The sequence below is a fragment of the Hyperolius riggenbachi genome, chromosome 1 (assembly GCF_040937935.1).
Source record: "Hyperolius riggenbachi isolate aHypRig1 chromosome 1, aHypRig1.pri, whole genome shotgun sequence".
In the NCBI taxonomy this organism is placed as follows: Eukaryota; Metazoa; Chordata; class Amphibia; order Anura; family Hyperoliidae; genus Hyperolius; species Hyperolius riggenbachi.
In genome coordinates, this window is record NC_090646.1 from 58,047,281 (window position 1) to 58,069,865 (window position 22,585).

Below are 22,585 nucleotides of genomic sequence, written 5' to 3' on the forward strand. Positions count from 1 at the left end.
GGTGCCTTATTTACATGTTATGTTTTAATGTTTTAACACCAATATATTTTGGTCAGGCCTCCTTTGGAGGTAACAGCTTTACAGTTATAGTTTTCTGGAAGGTGTATTGAACTACAGGAGAGCGACCGTCCACTATGCGGCAGGACCAGGAGCACAGAGCGGGGATGGCGAATTGCTTGCAGGCTTTTATGGTGGTTGCAGGAACTGCAACTCACCTTTGTGAGTATTTAATAATATATACTTGGTCCACCAATACCTAACAATTATAACGATACTGTACCATTGGGCTCCTGGTCTTTCTCTACTTCTCGTTTAGGTGCTCTTGGTCCCTACAAGAACCACCAAACCCCTTCTACTTTACAGATACAATACCCCTGCACTGTACCTGGTTTCCTTTTTTAAAAACGGGATATTGAAATTCCACTTCCTGTGAGTAAAAAGTCTACTGTACAGCAGGGTGTGCTTTGAGCATTGTGACTGAAATGAGGCTCCACCCATCTCTCGTGCATTAAACTGAACAGAGATTAGGATGACGCTGAGCAGGTGAAGAAACAAATGGGAGTCAAATGGTCACACTCGATTGACCCAACCATTAGTTATAAATCTACAGGGCAGGAAGCAACTTTATTTGACAAAAACATTTAACTCATGTAAAATATATTCTGTTCCCATTTTGCTAGAATGCACTGCTTTTATTTACTTTTAACCTGATTGTTAGGTTTAAAAATCAGGAAATGATGTTTATTATACTAACATCTGTGTCTACACTTCACTAGCATTATTATCCCTCCCTGCCTGCTGGACACTATTCTTGGCTACAAGCGCTAAGTAGTGTACTACTGTCTGCTAACGTTGTACTAGAGATGGCCCGAACTGTTTGCCAACTAATGGTTCCCGGCGAACTTTCGGTGGTTCGCGTTCGCCATATAAGGCGAACTTTCCCAGAAGTTCGGTTCGCCCCAATAGTGCACCATTAGGGTCAACTTTGACCCTCCACATCACAGTCAGCAGGCACATTGTAGCCAATCAGGCTACACTCTCTCCTGGAGCCACTCCCCCCTTATAAAAGGCAGGCAGCGTCAGGCTTTGGACTCACTCGTGTGCCTGCATTAATTAGAGAAGGGACAGCTGCTGGCAAGCTCTCATAGGGAAAGATTAGTTAGGCTCTTGCAGGCTTGTTAGCTTTCTCCTTGCTGATTCTTATTGCTAAAATAGCACCCCACAACAGCTACATACCTGTTGTGTTCAGTGAACCCACCTCATCACTGCATATACCTACCTGTTGTGTTCAGTGAACCCACCTCATCACTGCATATACCTACCTGTTGTGTTCAGTGAACCCACCTCATCACTGCATATACCTACCTGTTGTGTTCAGTGCACCCACCTCATCACTGCATATACCTACCTGTTGTGTTCAGTGAACCCACCTCATCACTGCATATACCTACCTGTTGTGTTGAGTGCACCCACCTCATCACTGCATATACTGTACCTACCTGTTGTGTTCAATGCACCCACCTCATCACTGCATATACCTACCTGTTGTGTTCAGTGCACCCACCTCATCACTGTGCACCATTCCAGCATGGCCGTCACTACGCAAACAGCTGTTTGCGGTGCGTTACACAGTGAGTTTGGTGTGTCAGTGTGAAGCAGTACTCTAATTACACTCCCTGATTGATGTATACACATGCAAGATGTTTTAAAGCACGTTAGGCCTGCAATTTAGCATTCAATGTGATTTCTGCCCTTAAAACGCTGTTTTGCATCAAATCCAGATTTTTCCCCGGGACTTTTGGCGTCTATCCCACTCCTCCATGCAAAAACTCAGATGTTAGACCCGTTGAAACACCTTTTCCATCACTTTTGTGGCCAGCATAAATGTTTCTAGTTTTCAAAGTTCGCCTCCCCATTGACATCTATTGCGGTTCGCGAGAGTTCGTGCGAATCGAACCTTTTGCGGAAGTTCGCAAACCCAAAAATTGGACATTCGGGCCATCTCTACGTTGAACTTAAGTACCTTACAACAGTAGTACAGTAGTTCATCACCTACTTTTTGTTACTTTTTTAATTGCAGAGTGCTGAAAATTTATTTTAAAGAGAAGATGAAAAATTATCTACTAGGAGAAAACTTAAGAGAAAAGATGAATTGAATAAGGGCCAAGAAGTCTATTTTTATTCAAGGTGATATTTTCACACCTCATCAATAAAATGCCTTTGAAACCACCAGCAAGAAAGAACATACTCAGAAATATTTTAACAGTACTTTTTCACTGATGTTTTGGTTCGTTTTCGATTGCAGAGTACTGAAAAGTTATTTTAAACACATGATAACATGATACAAACTATCTCATAGGAGAAAACGTAAAAAAAAGGGAATTGGAGCAGGCCAAGGGAGAGCAACTGAAAAGGGTCAACATAAAGTTTACCAAACTCTTATAGTTACACACATAGTTGAACGTAAAGGAAATGTTTTTGCCCCCAAGATAACAAATTTCCATTGGTTTATATAACGGGAACTCAGATTACAGGGAAACGTTTGTACATTCAGATGGTACAAAGCTGCAGAGCATACTTACAGGAGACAAAAGCAATATGGTCCTGTATTGTCATAGCTCTTATGAAGAGTGAATAATCCACCAATAATAATGTCTCCATCCTTGAAAAAATCAATATAATACTGAGAGTTTATTTTACTGATAGAACATCGAGGATCTGCATTGAGTATTTGCATTTGAGTCACTAGTAAGGCACTGAAATATGCAATAGTCTGGTAAAATACGTACATACCAGGCATCTTTAAATGAGACACTAGTTAGTTAGCCGTTTTAGAATTTAGCCATCGCGCAAGGCTAGTCGAACAGGAATGACAAAGTGTAGACCTGCCAGATACTGCTGTATTGTCTGATCTTATATAGTGTTCGAGGTGAAGTGTTGTGTGAACTTTATATTTATCTCATTTCTGCATATACAAGTTTGGATTTAAATATACATGGTTCCTTTTTGTTAACTTAATTTTGTCTGAAAGCTGGAAAACATGTTTAAGTTGACACATTTTTTTCAGATAATTTCTACACAGGACCTGAAAAGTGAAAATGCTAACTGAGTATGGAGTGAGATTCGGGCCTGAGTCATAAATTGGGGGAGAAAAGAACAGACACTAATTACAACTCAGGGCTGAATCTCAAACAGTAAACCATTGGATATGCATTCTTTAAGACTGAAGTAAAGGTGAGTTTAACATTCTGACAAGGTAGTTTTCACCAGACTCTAAAAAGTGTGTTTTGGAATGCATGCAGGCTAGTTCTAGACTTTTTGCTGTGATGACCCCCCCCCCCCCCCCCCACCCTATTTGAAATGCAATATACTTTATACTGGTTGAACTCGATGGACGTATGTCTTTTTTCAACCAAAATAACTATGTAACTATGTAATTATCCCACATATCACTCCACATAAAAACTGCAACAATTGCCCCCACATATCATCACTGGTGCTGTCAGTGGGTGTTATACATACATACAAAAAAAAAATACCACAACATGCTGCGAATCATTCCCCAAAGCAAAGTGCAGTCACCGCACCTGGCTGTCACTGGTGTCCAGTGGGCAAGTGTGCCTGTTTCTCATTCCTGCACAGTGTGTGTGTGTGTGTGTGTGGGGGGGGGGGGGGGGGCACTCAAAGTTACAGAAAGTCAGAAACAGTGACCTGTTTTAAAACCCAAAGGATATCCCAGGATGTTTACGCATTCACAGCAGTTTAGTAATCAGAATCAATTAACACAAGAAAGCAAGAAATTCAATTACATTGAGAATAATTGCTTTTCTTTGAAATAACTGAGCCATTAACAGCCTGCAATATCTAAATGTATGAAAACTAATCAGCATTGATCTACAGTATATCCCCCTACCATGTACTTGTTTTTAAGATTTTATTTTATTTTAGGATGCTTCCATAAATAAAAATTATGTTATTTCCTGGTGTTTTTTTTTTTTTTTATGAAGGTGCGCATACATTTGTTAATGCAGATTCCAGGCAGATTAAAAACACTCTGGTCTCCAGACATGTAATACAGATTGCTCTTACACTCTCCACTGTGTCTGTAATCAGACACCATAAAGTCACTAGCCTGTGTGTGAATGCATCTAAGGGATGTAAGATTCTGAAGTCTATATAATCTACTGCTTTGCCCTTAACTTTCTACATGTAGTCATCCGAACATTGCTGCAGACTGAGACAGATGTTTTTTATAAACCCTAGGGAGCAGGAACAATGTATAAATTACAAAGATTGCATAATTCCTTATCTGAGTGGTGGACACATGCAGTCATTAGAACAACAGTACAGAGAGAATACTTTTTTTAATGCACCTTTAATTTTTATGGGACCCGCAGACACGCCCACTTCATCAGTTGCGCACTGCATCTGATTAGACTACTGCGTAGGTGTAGTGCATGCTTGATGATGTGGGCATGTACATAAGCACTCTGACGGGCATAAGCGATAACTCACCGATGGGTCGGCGATGCTCTAGGCAGTCAACAGGTCACCGGGGAGGACTTAAGCTGTGGCGAGGGACCCAAATGAATACTAGGGGCAGGAAGAAGCCCCAGGTAAGTAAAGTAAAATTTATTAAGGGTTTCATCTTGGGCATTTTCACAAGGGAGAAGGGACAAAAATGGCTCCATATTTAAGGAAAAGGGGAAATGCAAACTTCGGCAAAGTTTAAGGTAAATGCGAACGGCAAACCGCAAATGTTCACCAGGAACTGTTCACCATTGAGCATGTTTGTTCATCACTAGCCACAAGTAAAATATTATGAGCAGTTTATACAGTATAATGCCATAAGGTTCATTCAATTCATACTCATTTATTTTAACCACTTTACCCCCGCGCGTACGGATTTCTCCGCCCCTTTTTCCATCCTTTCACCCCCAGGGACGGAGAAATCCGTACTCTGCGCACTCCCGCCGCTGTCCGCGCTCCCGCTTGTAAACACGCCGCCCGCCGCTAGTAAACACGCCGCCGCCCGCTCGCCCAGAGATCAACGAACGGGAAAATCCATTCCCGTTCGTTGATCTCAGCCCCGCAATGATCTGCTCCCGCGCGATCATTGTGAAAAATAACTAAGTCCCAGCCTCTTTCTACTTCCTGCAAGCGTCCGGAAGGACGCTTGCAGGTCGCCTGAAACAAATTTGTAATGTTGCCATCTTGTGGCCAAATAGTAAAACTACACCCTAACCATTTTTTACACACAAATAAACTTGTTTTACACAAAAAATTAACTCCTTACCTCCCACACTCCCCAATTTTTTTTTTTTTGTAATTAAAAAAAAAAAAAAATTTACAATTTAAAAAAAATACATAAATAGTTACCTTAGGGACTGAACTTTTTAAATATTTATGTCAAGAGGGTATAACACTGTTACTTTATAAACTATGGGCTTGTAATTAGGGATGGACGCAAAACTAAAAAAAATGCACCTTTATTTCCAACTAAAATATTGGCGGCAAACATTGAGATAGGGACATAATTTAAACGGTTTTATAACCGGGATAAATAGGCATATACATTTCATGGGTTTTAATTACAGTAGCATGCATTATTTAAAAACTATAAAGGCCGAAAACTGAAAAATAATAAATTTTTTCCCACATTTTTTCCTATTTTCCCATTAAAACACATTTAGAATAAAACTATTCTTGGCATAATGTCCCACCTAAAGAAAGCCTAATTGGTGGCGAAAAAAACAAGATATAGTTCATTTCATTGCGATAAGTAATGATAAAATTATAGACGAATGAATGGAAGGAGCGCTGAAAGGTGAAAATTGCTCTGGTGGTCAGGGGGTAAAACCCCTCAGTTGGGAAGTGGTTAATACAATCTGCTGCGGACAGTTTTAGCAGATTTTTCTTTTCTATCTTTTACATAGAGTACTGCTGTCACTTATTGATACAATTATACTTTTTCCTATTTGATAATCGGTTATAGCGGCAGAAAACATAAAAAAGGTAAAGCAAGAAGCAAAATTAACACTACTTCATAATTAATCTGCAAGTCTCTAGTTTGCCGATCACAATCACTAGAGATGTCGCGAACCTCCGATTTTCGGTTCGCGAACTTCCGCAGAAGGTTCGGTTCGCGGAAAAATTCGCGAACCGCAATAGACTTCAATGGGGAGGCGAACTTTGAAAAATAGAAAAAATTATGCTGGCCACAAAAGTGATGGAAAAGATGTTTCAAGGGGTCTAACACCTGGAGGGGGGCATGGCGGAGTGGGATACATGACAAAAGTCCCGGTGAAAAATCTGGATGTGACGCAAAGCAGCGTTTTAAGGGCAGAAATCACATTGAATGCTAAATTGGAGGCATAAAGTGCTTTACAACATCTTGCATGTGTATACATCAAACAGGGAGTGTAATTAGAGTACTGCTTCACACTGACACACCAAACTCACTGTGTAACGCACCGCAAACAGCTGTTTGTGTAGTGACGGCCATGCTGGACTACTGCGCAACATGGTGTGATTGCTCTTCCTCACTCAGTGATGTCAGGTAATGTGTGACTTCCTTCTCAACTTTCCATGGCATTGTTAAAAAGCTTACGTTTTGTTTTTAATTTACATTTTCTACTTGCTGTGTACTTGTTCAGTACCGCTACAATGAGAATCCTGTGGAGGCGGGCAAGTCTGCCATTGTGACCCCGGGTAATGGCCGGGGAATGAGAGGTTTGAATCCGGTGTGGAGCCTGAGCAACGGCTACCACTACACATCCAAGGAGGGCAGCGGGCAGGCATGCACGCCCGCCCGCCCCGAGGTAGTGACCAAAAATAACAATACAGGAGGAGGAGTTTCGAGGCCCTGCTGTGTATTTGAAATGAATGTACTTTAAATCCTTTAACGAGAACCAGTTATGGCGGGCAAAGATGACACCACATTCCTTTCACGAGAATCATATGGAGGCGGGCAAGTCTGTCATTTGTGACCCCGGGTAATGGCCGGGGAATGAGGGATGGAATCCGGTGTGGAGCCTGAGAAACGGCTACCACCACACATCCAAGGAGGGCAGCAGGTAGGCATGCACGCCCGCCCCGAGGTAGTGACCAAAAATAACAATACAGGAGGCGGACTTTCGAGGCCCTGCTGTGTATTTGAAATGAATGTACTTTAAATCCTTTAACGAGAACCAGTTATGGCGGGCAAAGATGACACCACATTCCTTTCACGAGAATCATATGGAGGCGGGCAAGTCTGTCATTTGTGACCCCGGGTAATGGCCGGGAAATGAGAGATGGAATCCGGTGTGGAGCCTGAGAAACGGCTACCACTTCACATCCAAGGAGGGCAGCAGGTAGGCATGCACGCCCGCCCCGAGGTAGTGATCAAAAATAACAATACAGGAGGCGGACTTTCGAGGCCCTGCTGTGTATTTGAAATGAATTAACTTTAAATCCTTTAACGGGAATCCGTTATGGAGGGCAAGTCTGCCATTGTCACCGCGGGGAATGAAGGTTGGATTGCGGCCCGAAGTGGGAGCCTGCTGAGACCCATGCTGTAGCTGCCCTGACCGTGCTTTGCAGACCAGGCATCTGTGGTCAGATGGACCCTTGAGCCAGCGGAAGACAAACCAAGTCGAAAGCATTTGCCAAGAATGTTTTACGGAGGGCAAGTTTTTTTGCCCTTTTTTTAAATTTTTTGAAAATGATAGATGGTTGTATTTTTAAATTGTTTGAAAGTTTAGATGGTTGTATTTTTAAATTGTTTGAAAGTTTAGATGGTTGTATTTTTAAATTGTTTAAAAGTGTATCCATTCTTCCTCCCCCCCAGCCACGAACAATACCATGGGAACGTGGAGCAGCAGAAGCCCCCTGTGACGGCTGCCACGGTTGTTCTCCGCTGCTTGTCTTTTGAGGGGTGCTTCTTTTCCTCAGGTGTTCTTGCCATAGCTGTTTGTGCCTTCTCTCCAGGTGCCTTCGTAAAGCACTTGTCCCTACGTGACAGTTGGCCTTTCCACGGCTCAATTTTTGCTGGCAGAGACAACAGATGGCTTTGCTCCGATCTGAGACACACACGTGAAAAAATTTCCAAACCGCTGAGGCCCCCTGGGGTGATGGCGCTACGGTGGCATCAGCAGCAGCTGACGTTGAAGGGCATGTGTGCTCCCTGGTCATAGCTGGCGATTCATGGCACCGGACACTGCCCCCAGCTGTTTCTGAGGACGAGCTCCCTCTGCTTCTATCATGGAGTCGTCTCCTCCTACTCCTCTCTGACTCCTCCTCTGAACTGTCCCCCTGGTCATCTCCTCTACCGGGAACATATGTGGTATCCGTATAATCGTCATCATAATCCTCCTGGCCAGCTGCGCTTTCCTCAGACACCTCCTCAAGTGCACCAACTTCAGGTGGTCCACCATCATCCCCATCCACACACGTTACGTCCATACTATCGCCACCTAACTCAGACGTATGAGGTGGTGTACCTGCGCCTTCTTGTTGTTGTTGCAGTAGTGGCTGGGAATCAGTGATTTCACCACCACCACCAAATAACTCCTGCGAAGTGTCAAATGCAGCGGATGTGGTGCTTGTTGTAGCGCTGGTGGCTGCGGGAGATGAGGTGTTCTGTGTTAAATACTCAATCACCTCCTCACGATTTTGGGAAGTGATGGCACGTGCCTTCTTCTGAGCACTGTATTTTGGGGCAGGTCCGCATGAAATCACAGCAACACCACCTCGCACAGCCACAGACCTGCCGGTGCCTGGTGGCCTTCCTCTGGGTCTGCCTCTACCTCTTCCTCTACCTGGTTTGTCCATTTTGTCCATCTCGGGGGTATGCTAGCTATATGCAGTGAGGTGGGTTCTCACTCAACACAACAGGTAGTTAGATGCAGTGAGCTGGGTTCACTCAACAGTAAAGGTACTTAAGATGCAGTGAGGTGGGTTCTCACTCAACACAACAGGTAGTTAGATGCAGTGAGGTGGCCAGGTGGGTTCACACTCAACACAACAGGTAGTTAGATGCAGTGAGCTGGGTTCACTCAACAGTAAAGGTACTTAAGATGCAGTGAGGTGGGTTCTCACTCAACACAACAGGTAGTTAGATGCAGTGAGGTGGCCAGGTGGGTTCACACTCAACACAACAGGTAATTAGATGCAGTGAGCTGGGTTCACTCAACACAAGGCTAGGTATATGCAGTGATGAGGTGGGTTAAGTAAACACAACAGGTACTGGGTAGTTAGATGCAGTGAGCTGGGTTCACTCAACAGTAAAGGTACTTAAGATGCAGTGAGGTGGGTTCTCACTCAACACAACAGGTAGTTAGATGCAGTGAGGTGGCCAGGTGGGTTCACACTCAACACAACAGGTAGTTAGATGCAGTGAGCTGGGTTCACTCAACAGTAAAGGTACTTAAGATGCAGTGAGGTGGGTTCTCACTCAACACAACAGGTAGTTAGATGCAGTGAGGTGGCCAGGTGGGTTCACACTCAACACAACAGATAGTTAGATGCAGTGAGCTGGGTTCACTCAACACCACGCTAGGTATATGCAGTGATGATGTGGGTTAAGTAAACACAACAGGTACTGGGTAGTTAGATGCAGTGAGCTGGGTTCACTGAACAGTATACAGTAAAGGTACTTAAGATGCAGTGAGGTGGGTTCTCACTCAACACAACAGGTAGTTAGACTTAGATGCAGTGAGCTGGGTTCACTCAACACAACGCTAGGTATATGCAGTGATGAGGTGGGTTAAGTAAACACAACAGGTACTGGGTAGTTAGATGCAGTGAGCTGGGTTCACTCAACACAAAGCTAGGTATATGCAGTGATGAGGTGGGTTAAGTAAACACAACAGGTACTGGGGTATATGCAGTACTGGGTAGTACAATGTGCAGCTCCCTGTCACACACACAGGCAGTCAGTCACTGAATGTGCTGGGCTGCTGGCAGTGGCACACACACTATCAATTAGCAAGGCTGTGCATGCAACAAAAGTGTCAGAAAAAAAAAATGTACAGGTTGAGCTCTGAAAAGAGCTGTTGCTGGGTGCTTTAAAAGCAATATTAATCAGTCAGGAACAAGCAAAGCAGCCTAGAACCTAACTAATCTGTCCCTAAGAGAAAAAGTCTGCAGCAGCTGTCCCTTTCCTCTCTCTAGCAGGCACACGAGTGACTGTAATGGCCGCCGGAGGCTGCCTTATATAAGGGGGGTGGGGCTCCAGGGCTTACTGTAGCCTGAATGGCTACAATGTGCCTGCTGACTGTGATGCAGAGGGTCAAAGTTGACCCTCATAGTGCATTATGGGGCGAATCGAACTTCCGGAAAAGTTCGCCTGGCGCAGGCGAACGCGAACCCCCAATGTTCGCCTGGAACCGTTCGCCGGCGAACCGTTCGGTACACCTCTAACAATCACATGATTATGTGTCTAATCAGGCCCGTTTTTACGGGCGTGCAAATGGTGTGGCCGCATGGAGCACCAGGTGGATCGGCAGGAGGGTGGGCGCAGAAGTGTGGGGAGCGGGCAGAGCGAAGTTTCAACTTACCTTCCTCGATCCTTGCACGCAGCCTCTATCTTCATCCTGTCCCGGCGTCAGTCGCGATGGTAACAGCGCCCCCTGTGATGACGTAACCACATGTCACCACAGGGGGAGCTCTTACCAACGCGACGGACACTGGGACAGCATGAAGAAGATAGAGGCTGTGTGCAGGGATCGAGGAAGGTGAGTTTAAACTTCGCTCTGCCCGCTCCCCCCACTGCTATACTGGAGACACCTACCTATCTAACCTATACTGGAGGAATCTACCTATCTAACCTAAACTAAAGGGTACCTGCCTATCTAACCTAAACTGCATGCACCTACCTATCTAAACTATACTGGGAGCATCTACCTATCCAACCTATACTGAGGGGTACCTGCTTATCTAACCTATACTGTGTGAACTTACCTATCTAATCTATACTGGGGGCATGGCATCTACCTAACCTATTCTGAGGGGTAACTACCTATCTATTTCACAACAAGAGTGTGTGCATCAAGAACCAAGTGAAACCTGATATACCTGGCTTTGCAAACTTGGCCAGATTGGCTCAATCAAGAGGCATTGCTCATGCAAATTTGCATTTGCTTTCGCTTGCCAGAATATGCAGGGTTTTGCAACTAATTCCATCGCAAAATTTTGCCCTGCAGGGATTAGTTCATGCTACATTTAGCACTTATCCAGGGCAACGCGAGGAGGCCCCCCCATGCCCCCTTCTTTGGGAGGCAGGTGGGGACGGCCCTACCTAGCGGTGGCAGCACTGGAGGGGATCGTCTGCACTTCTCAGCCCCCTCCCCCCCAGGGAGCAGCTACAGGGTCTCCTTGCGGCGCCCCATGCCCCCATGATGCACACACTCTCCATGCTTGATGCACACACTCTTGTTGTGTAGTACCTACCTATCTAACCTATACTGATGGGTACCTACCTATCTAACCTATACTGCGTGCATCTACCTATCTAACCTATACTGTGGGCGCTTACCTATCTAGCCTATATTGCTAGCACCTACCTATCTAACCTATACTGGTGGCACCTACCTATCTAGCCTATACTGCCGACACCTACCTATCTAACCTATACTGTGGGCACCTACCTATCTAATGTATACTGCGGGCACCTACCTATCTAACCTATACTGGGGGAAACTATGCTGGCTACCTGTATTGGAGGCACCTACCGATCTAACCTCGACTGGAGGCACCTTCCTATCTAACCTATATGGGGGAACCTACCTATCTAACCTATACTGGGGCAAATATACTGGCTACCTATATTGGAGGCAACTACCTATGTAACCTATATGGGGACACCTACCTATTTAACCTAAATGGGGGCACCTACCTATTTAACCTATACTGGGGGCAACTATATGAGCTACTTATACTGGGGGGGGGCTATAGCTGGCTACCTATACTGGGGGCAGCTATACCTGGCTAATCTATACTGTGGGCACCTATACCTGTCTCCACGTGGGGGGGGGCGCGCATTTTACGCCCTCGCCCTGGGTGAAATTTAGCCTAGAAACTGCCCTGCTTCTAATACCTGAGTAGGAAACAGAAAGACTTATATACACTGAGGAGTATTTGAGAAAAAGAGTCTGTCATGCATTCCATGTGCTTTGTGGCAGCGGAATTGGCTCCACTATTGCATTTTTGTGCTCTGGATGGCTTTACCTCTCTGTGTGACCTGTGACTTTATTCAACGTTCCACATATATACATGATTTGTGCTTGAGGAAGGGTCCATAGATGCCTTACATGAAAATTGCACTCTTGATTATTTGTTTATTTATTTTTATTTTATTTTTTTTTTATTTTTTTTTTGGGGGGGGGGGGGGGGCATATTAACCTGCATGTTGTCATACAAATTATCAGTGATGAGTGAAAATGCCAATACTCTTTTCGCATTATATTTTGTGAAAATAATATAAACATTGATTTTCGAGCGAAAATTCCGTCGAAAATGTTTTGTTGTTTTTCATGAATTTTTCTGGTAAAAAATATAGTTTTCAGATTTTTACGTAAAAATAGTCATGGTAAAAATATAGTTTTTCACGTTTTTGCGGTAAAATATTGAATTTCTGTGTTTTAACGTTAAAAATAGAGTTTTTCGCATTTTCATGAAAACACACAAATTAAAGCACTATTTGCGAAAATTTTCTCAAATCGAAAATAGGATTTTCGAAGCGAAAATGACTTTGGCAAAAATTCGCAAGCAACACTGCAAGTTATATTGCTGGATGCAATTTCCTAATAAATGTTGCTTTTTCTTTGCAAGACGGACTGCATATTAGTGATTCAGTATGGGTATGGTGACCACCCCTTGGGAAGTACTAACCTTACTCCAAGACTCTAAGTTTTCTATAGGTCACAGAAGGAAGCAGACCGGGCACATGGTCACATTGCAAATTTGTACGTTTCTAATTAACTGTTGATGGGATGAAGACACTCAGTGAAGAGACAAAAGATCTACCATATGAGGTAGAGCATTTTTAGCTTCTCCTTCAACAGGGAAAATATAGCAAATAAAAGACTAAATGAATTGTAATACTAAGTAACCATGTGGTTTATTCAATTAGCTGTACAAGAAGGAAGCAGGAGATTTGGGCGCATGAGACAAGTGGACAAAAAGGGCGCCCCATTCACTCACATTATAAATATCGTTTAATGGGCGCCGAACAGGGAAAAAAGGGCGCCGGAGATTATTAACGTTTTACAAACCGCGCCTGGAGATTTTTAATGTTTTATAACTATGCTTGTGATGATTTACGTTTAGAAAATGAGCCTGTGACGAATAACGTTTATAAAAATACTAAACATATTTATCCTATTTAATTAAAACATTATTTAACATTTTAACCCTTACTGTTTTAAAACATTATTATTCACAAAATAAAGCGATCAGTACGTAACGTAAATTGCAATATATTTTTTACAAATACTATTTGTAAAACATTTCTAAAACATTATTATCCACCCAAAAAAAAATATTTAAATTTTTTAATTTAAATTTTTAATTTATTAATGTTTGTAAAACATTATTATTCATAGGGGGTCTTAGGTTTAGGCACCACCAGGGGGGTCTTAGGTTTAGGCACCACCAGGGGGGGTCTTAGGTTTAGGCACCACCAGGGGGGTCTTAGGTTTAGGCACCACCAGGGGGGTCTTAGGTTTAGGCACCACCAGGGGGGTCTTAGGTTTAGGCACCCCCAGGGGGGTCTTAGGTTTAGGCACCACCAGAGGGGGTCTACGGTTTAGGCACCACCAGGGGGCTCTTAGGTTTAGGCACCGCCAGGGGAGTCTTAGGTTTAGGCACCACCAGGGGTCTAGGGGTTAGGGATAGGTACAGGGAGCGTTCTATGTGAGAGTAGGGTTAGGTATAGTTTTAGTACAATTTTAATAATACTAATCAACAGATATTATGAATGTACTTATATTAATATAATTGTTATAAACAATATTTTCACATTTTATTATAATAATAAACGATAAATCAACATTATTCATAACAATATATAATTATAATGTTTAAACAAATAATACTGTTTTTTAACAAACGTAATTATAAGTTTCAGTTTAGAAACAGGGAAGATTAACGTTTTAAGAATTGCCAATTTCATACACATTATTTAATGATTTATAAATTCTTAAAACACTATTTGTAAACAAAATTCTACACAATATTTTTATAAACGATAATACTGCTTATCGTTTACACCACGCGCCCTTTTTCCCGACGCCCTTTTTTGATGTACGCGTACAAGAAGATGTCATAAACAGTATACGTAGGAAACAACTAGATATCTGAGGCTGGAAGAACGCTTGTCTGTGCAGAAAACCATGAGTTTTCTGCCATGCGCCTTTCTGCAGTTTTCTCTGCATTTGGCATTTTTCCAGTTGTGTGTTTTTTTGTATGCTTTTTCTGTTTTTGTCACTTCTTTTTGCATTTGTGTTTCTCATGCTTTTGTGTTTTGAGATTTTTAAAGTGGACCTGAACTCAGAACATGCTCTCTGCTCTTAAAGATAAGTAACAGCATAATCACCTTTCAGTAAAAAAACGTTTCTTTATTACAGCTGATACAAATCCTGAAATACATCTGCAGTGTTTCTACTTTCTCCTTTCATGGAAGCAGACATATTGTTAACATCCTGTGCTTTCAAATGAGCTTAACTGCTATCTCTGCCATGGCAGTCATGGGACACAGGGGAGAGGTAAAATTGCAGCTCGTGATTAGACACAAATGAGAGGGAATTAGACAGGCTACACTTTCTAAATACATACAGGGTGCATTTCTCTACGCTTTATTTCTGTCCTGTGCAAGAGTTCAGGTCCACTTACATAAACTGTTTTTTTTAACCATTGAAAACAATTATTGAAAAAATACAGTATCATATCTTTTTTTTTTTTACAAAACAGCATTTGAAATGCATGTGTTTTTGTACCTCCATAGAAAGCCATTGAATGCAAATCACATGGGATTACCATACATTGAAGAACCAACATGCGTGGGGACAAGCCTGGAAATTTCATGGTACGCCTGATTGATTTGGCCGTGAATGCTTCTCCGCGGTATTTACAATTGAGAGGGCATATTGAATTTTCCCCCAAATGCCTACTCTGGTAGACCCCTTCTTGCACTTTTTAAAGTGCTTAATTATCATGATAGAGATGCGGGGGTATGTGCTGCTCAACTGAGAGGAGTGATTAAACATGAGAATAAGCAACTCTCCTTCTATTCCAACTTCTCTCTAGGCTTACAGCAGAAACAAGCCAAGTTCACGACAGAAAGAAACATCTTCGAGAACTGGAAATACCCTATGCAATGCTGTATCTGGTCAAACTGAGGGTGGTGGCAGATGGAACTCAATTTTTACTATGCATAGATACACTCTGTGATCTATGGTTTTCTGCATTTCTCCCCTCCTCCCTTCCCTCTCTTCCTGATACTCCCCCTTTTCCCATTCAAACATGTCCATACCACAGAGTGAGAGAAACATTCTTACCATCACTGGGCTTCCTTGTACCCACTTCCCTGTGTTCTTGTCATCTTCCCTGATTGTATTGGGAGTGGGACTTGCCAGCTTCTATCTTTCTAAATGGAACTGCCCACTGGGTATCCCCATACAACCCCTGTAAGAATCTTCTGCTGTGTGGTGGATACCTTAGGACATGTGTATGGGCTGACAACTATTCTGCTCATTTTTGTCATTTAAACCTCAACAGAATTATATTACCCCCCCTGCATATCCATTCCTGCCTATGACTTCCCCCTTACTAACTTCCTTTAACCCTAAGTAAACCTAAACTATGCAAAGCAAAGCGCAGAACTTTACAGTCTCAAGATGCAGCCCCACTGTGGAGCTCCCCAAAACTGAGGATGCGATGACGCCATTGAGCGTGACATCTCTGACTAGTGGAGATGCTTGGGTGACACCCTAACTGAATGTTATCTGATGTCAGGTCATGGATACATGGCTTGCAAAAGTATTCGGCTCCCTTGAAGTTTTCCACATTTTGTCACATTACTGCCACAAACATGAATCAATTGTATTGAAATTCCACGTGAAAGACCAATACAAAGTGGTGTACACGTGAGAAGTGGAACGAAAATCATACATGATTCCAAACGTTTTTTACAAATAAACAACAGCAAAGTGGGGTGTGCGTAATTGTTCAGCCCCCTGAGTCAATACTTTGTAGAACCACATTTTGCTGCAAATACAGCTTCCAGTCTTTTAGGGTATGTCTCTACCAGCTTTGCACATCTAGAGACTCAAATCCTTGCCCATTTTTCTTTGCAAAACAGCAGTTTTCAGATCTTGCCACAGATTTTCGATTGGATTTAGATCTGGACTTTGACTGGGCCATTCTAACACATGGATATGTTTTGTTTTAAATCATTCCATTGTTGCCCTGGCTTTATGTTTAGGGTCATTGTCCTGCTGGAAGGTGAACCTCAACCCCAGTCTCAAGTCTTTTGCAGACTCCAAGAGGTTTTCTTCCAAGATTGCCCTGTATTTGGCTCCATCCATCTTCCCATCAACTCTGACCAGCTTCCCTGTCCTTGCTGAAGAGAGGCACCCCCAGAGCGTGATGCTGCCACCACCATATTTGACAGTGGGCATGGTGTGTTCAGAGTGATGTGCAGTGTTGGTATTCCGCCACACATAGCGTTTTGCATTTTGGCCAAAAAGTTCCATTTTGGTCTCATCTGACCAGAGCAACTTCTTCCACATGTTTACTGTGTCCCCCACATGGCTTGTGGCAAACTGCAAATGGGACTTTTTTTATTATTATTATTTATTAGATTTATAAAGCGCCAACATATTACGCAGCGCTGTACAATTAATAAGGTTACAGACAATGATAACAGGGGTGACAGAACAATACAGGTAATAGACAATAGATACAACAATACAGGTAATAGCAAAAAGATACTCAACACAATGCAGACAGTAGTACAATGCCAGATCATAAACTGGAGTGGTAGTGGTAACAGGTTCCAAATTCTGGGTAAAGTGCACACAGTCAAGTATGATACAAAGGCTTACAATCTAGAGGGAGGGGTTGTGACACAAAAGGAGGGGGTGCAGCAAAAAGTTATTGTCATAAAAGGATTAGGGAAGTGTTGAGTTGATGTAGGCCTCCTTGAAGAAGTGAGTTTTGAGTGCTTTTTTGAAGGTGTTGAAGGTGGGAGCGAGCCTGATGGGCAGTGGGAGAGAGTTCCACAGGATGGGGGCAGCTCTAGTGAAGTCCTGCAGTTGTGCATGGGAGTGCGAGATGCGTGGGGTGGTTAAGAGGAGGTAGTTGGAGGAGCGAAGTGGGCGGCCAGGTGTATATCTGCTGACCAGGTCAGAGATGTAGCTTGGGCAGGACTTGTGTATGGATTTGTAGGCCAAACATAGGACCTTGAAGCTAATTCTGAAGTTAATTGGAAGCCAATGAAGGGATTTGCGTAGGGGAGTCGTGGAGACAGAGCGGTGGGAGGAGTAGATGAGTCTGGCTGCTGCGTTCATGATGGATTGTAGGGGGGCTATGCGGTTTTGAGGGAGGCCTGACAGGAGGGAGTTGCAGTAGTCCAGGTGGGAGATGATGAGGGCATGGACAAGGAGTTTGGCAGTGTCTGGGGTAAGGAAAGGCCGGATCTTGGAGATGTTGCGTAGGTGGAAATAGCAGGCCCTAGCTACGGTTTGGATGTAGGAGGTGAAGGAGAGGGCCGAGTCCAGGGTGACACCCAGGCAGCGGGCTTGTTTGGTTGGATGAATGATTGTGCCATTGACAGTGACGTAGAGGTCAGTGGGGGGTGAGGCCACTTTTCCATAATGGACAACTTTGAGCAGTGCACAACTAATAGTTGTCCTATGGACAGATTCCCCCACCTGAGCTGTAGATCTCTGCAGCTCATCCAGAGTCACCATGGGCCTCTTGATTGCATTTCTGATCAGTGCTCTCCTTGTTCGGCCTGTGAGTTTAGGTGGACGCCTTGTCTTGGTAGGTTTACAGTTGTGCCATACTCCTTCCATTTCTGAATGATCGCTTGAACAGTGCTCCATGGGATGTTCAAGGCTTTGGAAATCTTTTTGTAGCCTAAGCCTGCTTTAAATTTCTCAATAACTTTATCCCTGACCCATCTAGTGTCTTCTTTGGACTTCATGGTGGTGTTGCTCCCAATATTCTCGTAGACAACCTCTGAGGCCGTCACAGAGCAGCTGTATTTGTACTGACATTAGATTACACACAGGTGCACTCTATTTAGTCATTAGCACTCATCAGGCAATGTCTATGGGCAACTGACTGCACTCAGACCAAAGGGGGCTGAATAATTACGCACACCCCACTTTGCAGTTATTTATTTGTAAAAAATGTTTGGAATCATGCATGATTTTCGCTCCACTTCTCATGTGTACACCACTTTGTATTGGTCTTTCATGTGGAATTCCAATAAAATTGATTCATGTTTGTGGCAGTAATATGACAAAAAGTGGAAAACTTCAAGGGGGCCGAATACTTTTGCAAGCCACTATAAATGATTATCTTTTATTAAAGCAAACCAGAGGCAGTTAGAAAAAATAGGTTGATAATTAAGTACTACTTGAGACCACCCCGAAGGCCTGAGACTCTCACAGTTTGCAGCCACACTTCCTCTTTTCTCCTCTCTCACTGGACAATCGGGTAAGTCAGGCTGCATGACAGGCCTCACCTTTAACTGGTGCGGATGACAGGAGTGCCCAGCTGATAACCACATGTATCCCCTTTAGAATCAGCCGGGGACCGGGCTTTCCAGATTATCCATGGGAGACCACGTGGTACAGGCGGAGTCAATGAAGGAGTGTCAATTGTTGCCAATAAACAGCCCTATTTTAATTTTTTTATTGGCCTTGTGATTCCTTTTCATACACTGCTGCATTGGCTAGCGGCAGCGTGCTTCAGAAACAATAGCGGTGAGCGTGACACTTAGATACCGCTCTACTGCCAGTTGCTATACAGCGATGAGCGGGCATTCCTGCCCTATGGTGCACGCTGCCCTTGAAGACGCACTCCTCCATTGACGCCGCCTGTACCATGTGGTTTCCTGTGGATGATCCGGAAATCCTGGTCCCCGGCTAATTCCAAAGGGGATACATGCGATTATCGGCTGGGCACTCCTGTCAGCCGCACCAGTTCAAGGTGAGACCTGTCCTGGATAGGACAGTACATGATTGTCTATGAGAGTCTCAGAGCGCCCTTTCTCCTTTTTTTCATATCTCCAGTGGATATGTGGCGCTGCATGAGCTCAGATTGGCCTGATCGCACCCAGGGGTCTGTCTATCCAACCCCCACCCTTGTGTGAGGAAACGCGGAAAAGCCACCGCAAGGGCTCAGAGTGAGGCGGCTGTTTCTGCGTCTAACATAGCGGCACAACGCGAAGAAACCGTCGCATGCCGCATGGGCAGAGCGGTGGAGTCCGCGTTGGATGCAGCGGATTGCGCGCATGGCAATGCTGCTGACATTGTGGTGGGATGCGGGGAGACCGCCGCTTGCTTGGAGAGCAGGGCGGCGGCCCCCGCGTCTGAATCAGCGGATACATTGCAAGACATATCTGGTGTGGCTGGGACTGCTAGTCCACACAGGTTCAGAAGGACGCGCGCGCGCTGAGAGGCAAAGCTTATATGACAGCCAGAGAAGAGTCAGCTGACCAAGCGGGTCAGCTGACATTTTCACCGCCTTCCATTGGTCCAGCACTTAGGGGTGGCGCTGGTGAGCGATGTAGTATATATACTGGATGCTGGTCATTTCTCTGGTGTCTGCCGTTGCGATCACTACGTGGTAGCACTCAGACCTTGTCTGTATCTGTGTTCTAGCATAGTTTCCAAAGGTGTTGATGATCAAGGAACTCACACCTTAGCACTAGGAATATTGATCTGTATTATTTGTTATGACCTTCTGCCTGCCTGACTACTCCTCTGAACTCTGATCCTGTACCTTGCTATTTCTGATATCCTGTTGCCAAACTCTGCTCGTTCCTGGACTCTGTATTTGCCTCCTGATTCTGTACCTTGCTATTCTGATACTCCGTTGCCAAACCCTGCCTGTTTATTGGATTTCGTATCTGTCTCCTGAATCTGTACCTTATCTGTCTGTGTGTTAACGACCTGGCTTGCCGACCTCGAGAACTGGCCTTACTGTTAGAGGCAGTTCCCAGATCTGTTAGTGACACCCTCTCTCTCTGGTGTCACTCACGCTCTGTCCTTCCTACACTCAGCCTAGCTCATCCCCCGGGAGAGTCTAGGCCATCGGAAGGAACATACTTCTGTATAAGTACTCAAAGTATACTGTTGCATCTAAACACTCACTTGTTATCTCTGGTGTCCAGAGATTAGTAGATATATCTGATTATCGGTGATACTGCAGATCACCAATAATCGGGTATATTCTGTATTCTCGGTGATACTGCAGTTCACCGGTAATCAGACCCTCTCTGTGTTACACCGATCGTTACAGAACGGCAGACCCAAAATGCAAATGGACGCACACACTGACCGTCTGGGCGCACTTGCCACTTCGGTGGAAAACATCAACCAAGTGCTGGGTAGTCACAAGACTATGGGCCTGATTCACAAAGCGGTGCAAACTTTTTCACGGACTTTTGCGCGCGCAAAGTGCCGCGATTCGTGCGATCGTGGACTTTTGCGCACGCGATTTGCGAATCGCGGCAAATTGCACGCGCAAAAGTCCGCGATCACACGAATCGCGGCACTTTGCACGCACAAAAGTCCGCGAAAAAGTTTGCACCGCTTTGTGAATCAGGCCCTATGATTGAAGCCTTGTCTTGTTCTTTACAAACCCTCCAGACAGCAGTGGATGAGGTGCGATCCCCTCCTAGCTCTGACATACGTTTGCCTGTACCTGAGAAATTTTCTGGTCACAGATCTGACTTCCGAAATTTTAGAAGTAGAGTGTTATCTTACTTTGAGTTGAGACCCCAATCTTCTGGAACTATGGCCCAAAGGGTCACATTTATTAAGACTTTGTTATCAGACGATTCTCAGACGTGTGCGTACAGTTTGCCCACCGGAGATTTAGCCCTCTCCTCAGTGGATGAATTTTTTAAAGCTATGGCAGTAATTTACGACGACCCAGACCTTGCTGCGACCTCTGAGCGGAAGCTCAAGCTTTTGCATCAAGGCAAGGGTCCGGTCGAAGATTACGCAGCCGAATTTAGGAGGTGGTCAGTTTCAGCCAGGTGGGACACCTATGCCCTCTTAGATTGTTTCTTATCAGGGTTGTCAGATGAGGTCTCAGATCTCATGTTAAGTCTGCCTGAACCTAAAACAGTCGATGAGGCCATTTCATTGGCCATTCGAGTCGACCGCAGGCTGCGCTATCAGAAACAGACCCGGGGTAGTAGTCATGTAAGAATGGTGTCCTACGCTGCGCCTCAGCACCCCCTTCAGCACCTCCCTTTCCTTAACTTATTTAATGTCCTAACTAGATGCGATGTGCCTGGATATATGTATTTTGTTCTTGTTACTGACCCCTGTGGCTAGGGTCTAATTCGGTGCACTCCCTCCTCCCCTGTATGTGTTTGTCAGCATGCACACAGCTTATGCTGGTGTATGTGCATGGTGCACATGGATACATTACGTTAGCTCCCTTGTGCGATTGGTAAGATGCACTATCTGTCCCAGGAGAGGACGTCAGGATGTGTGCTCCTAATCCATTGATAGGTTTGATGCAATTAATGTGTTTGCATGTCTGCACTATGCATGTTACAGGGCCAGAGTTAGTACACCTATGTTTACCTCAGTGCTGGTCGTAATGGAGAAAGCTACGCTTACGGATCATTATGCGTAATTTTACGCTATTACGCATTACGAAATTACGCTTACGGCATAGACATTCAATTTCGGAACATGTCTGTAATTACGCATAGCACTTACGCAATTACGCGTAAGTATACCGTAATTCAGGTTATTACGTTATAGGCTGACGCGTAAAATCCTACTAGCAATTAATGCGTAAGGTCATGCTGCCAAGCGGAAAAGTTGACGCATGGATCAATGTTAGGTAGCCGCCGACTTTAAGGGTTAATAGCAAAGCCTCCTTAAGTGCTAAGAGCCTCAAATTTGGAGAATATATTAAGGAGATCAAAAGGAATAAGAGGAAAAATTTTTTTTCAAAAAGACCTTATAGTTTTTGAGAAAATCGATGTTAAAGTTTCAAAGGAAAAATATATACATTTAAAAACCCGCCGACTTTAACAGTTAATAGCAAAGCCTGCTTAAAATTTAGGAACACCAAATTCACAGGGTATATTAAGGGGATCAGTGGGAATAAGAGGGGAAATTTTTTTTCAAAAAGACCTTATAGTTTTTGAGAAAATCGATTTTTAAGTTTCAAGGGCGAAAATGTCTTTTAAATGCGGAAAATGTCAGTTTTTTTGCACAGGTAACAATAGTGTTTTATTTTCATAGATTCCCCCAAGTGGGAAGAGTTTTACTTACTTCGTTCTGAGTGTGGGAAATATAAAAAAAAAACGACGTGGGGTCCCCCCTCCCAGACCTCTTTA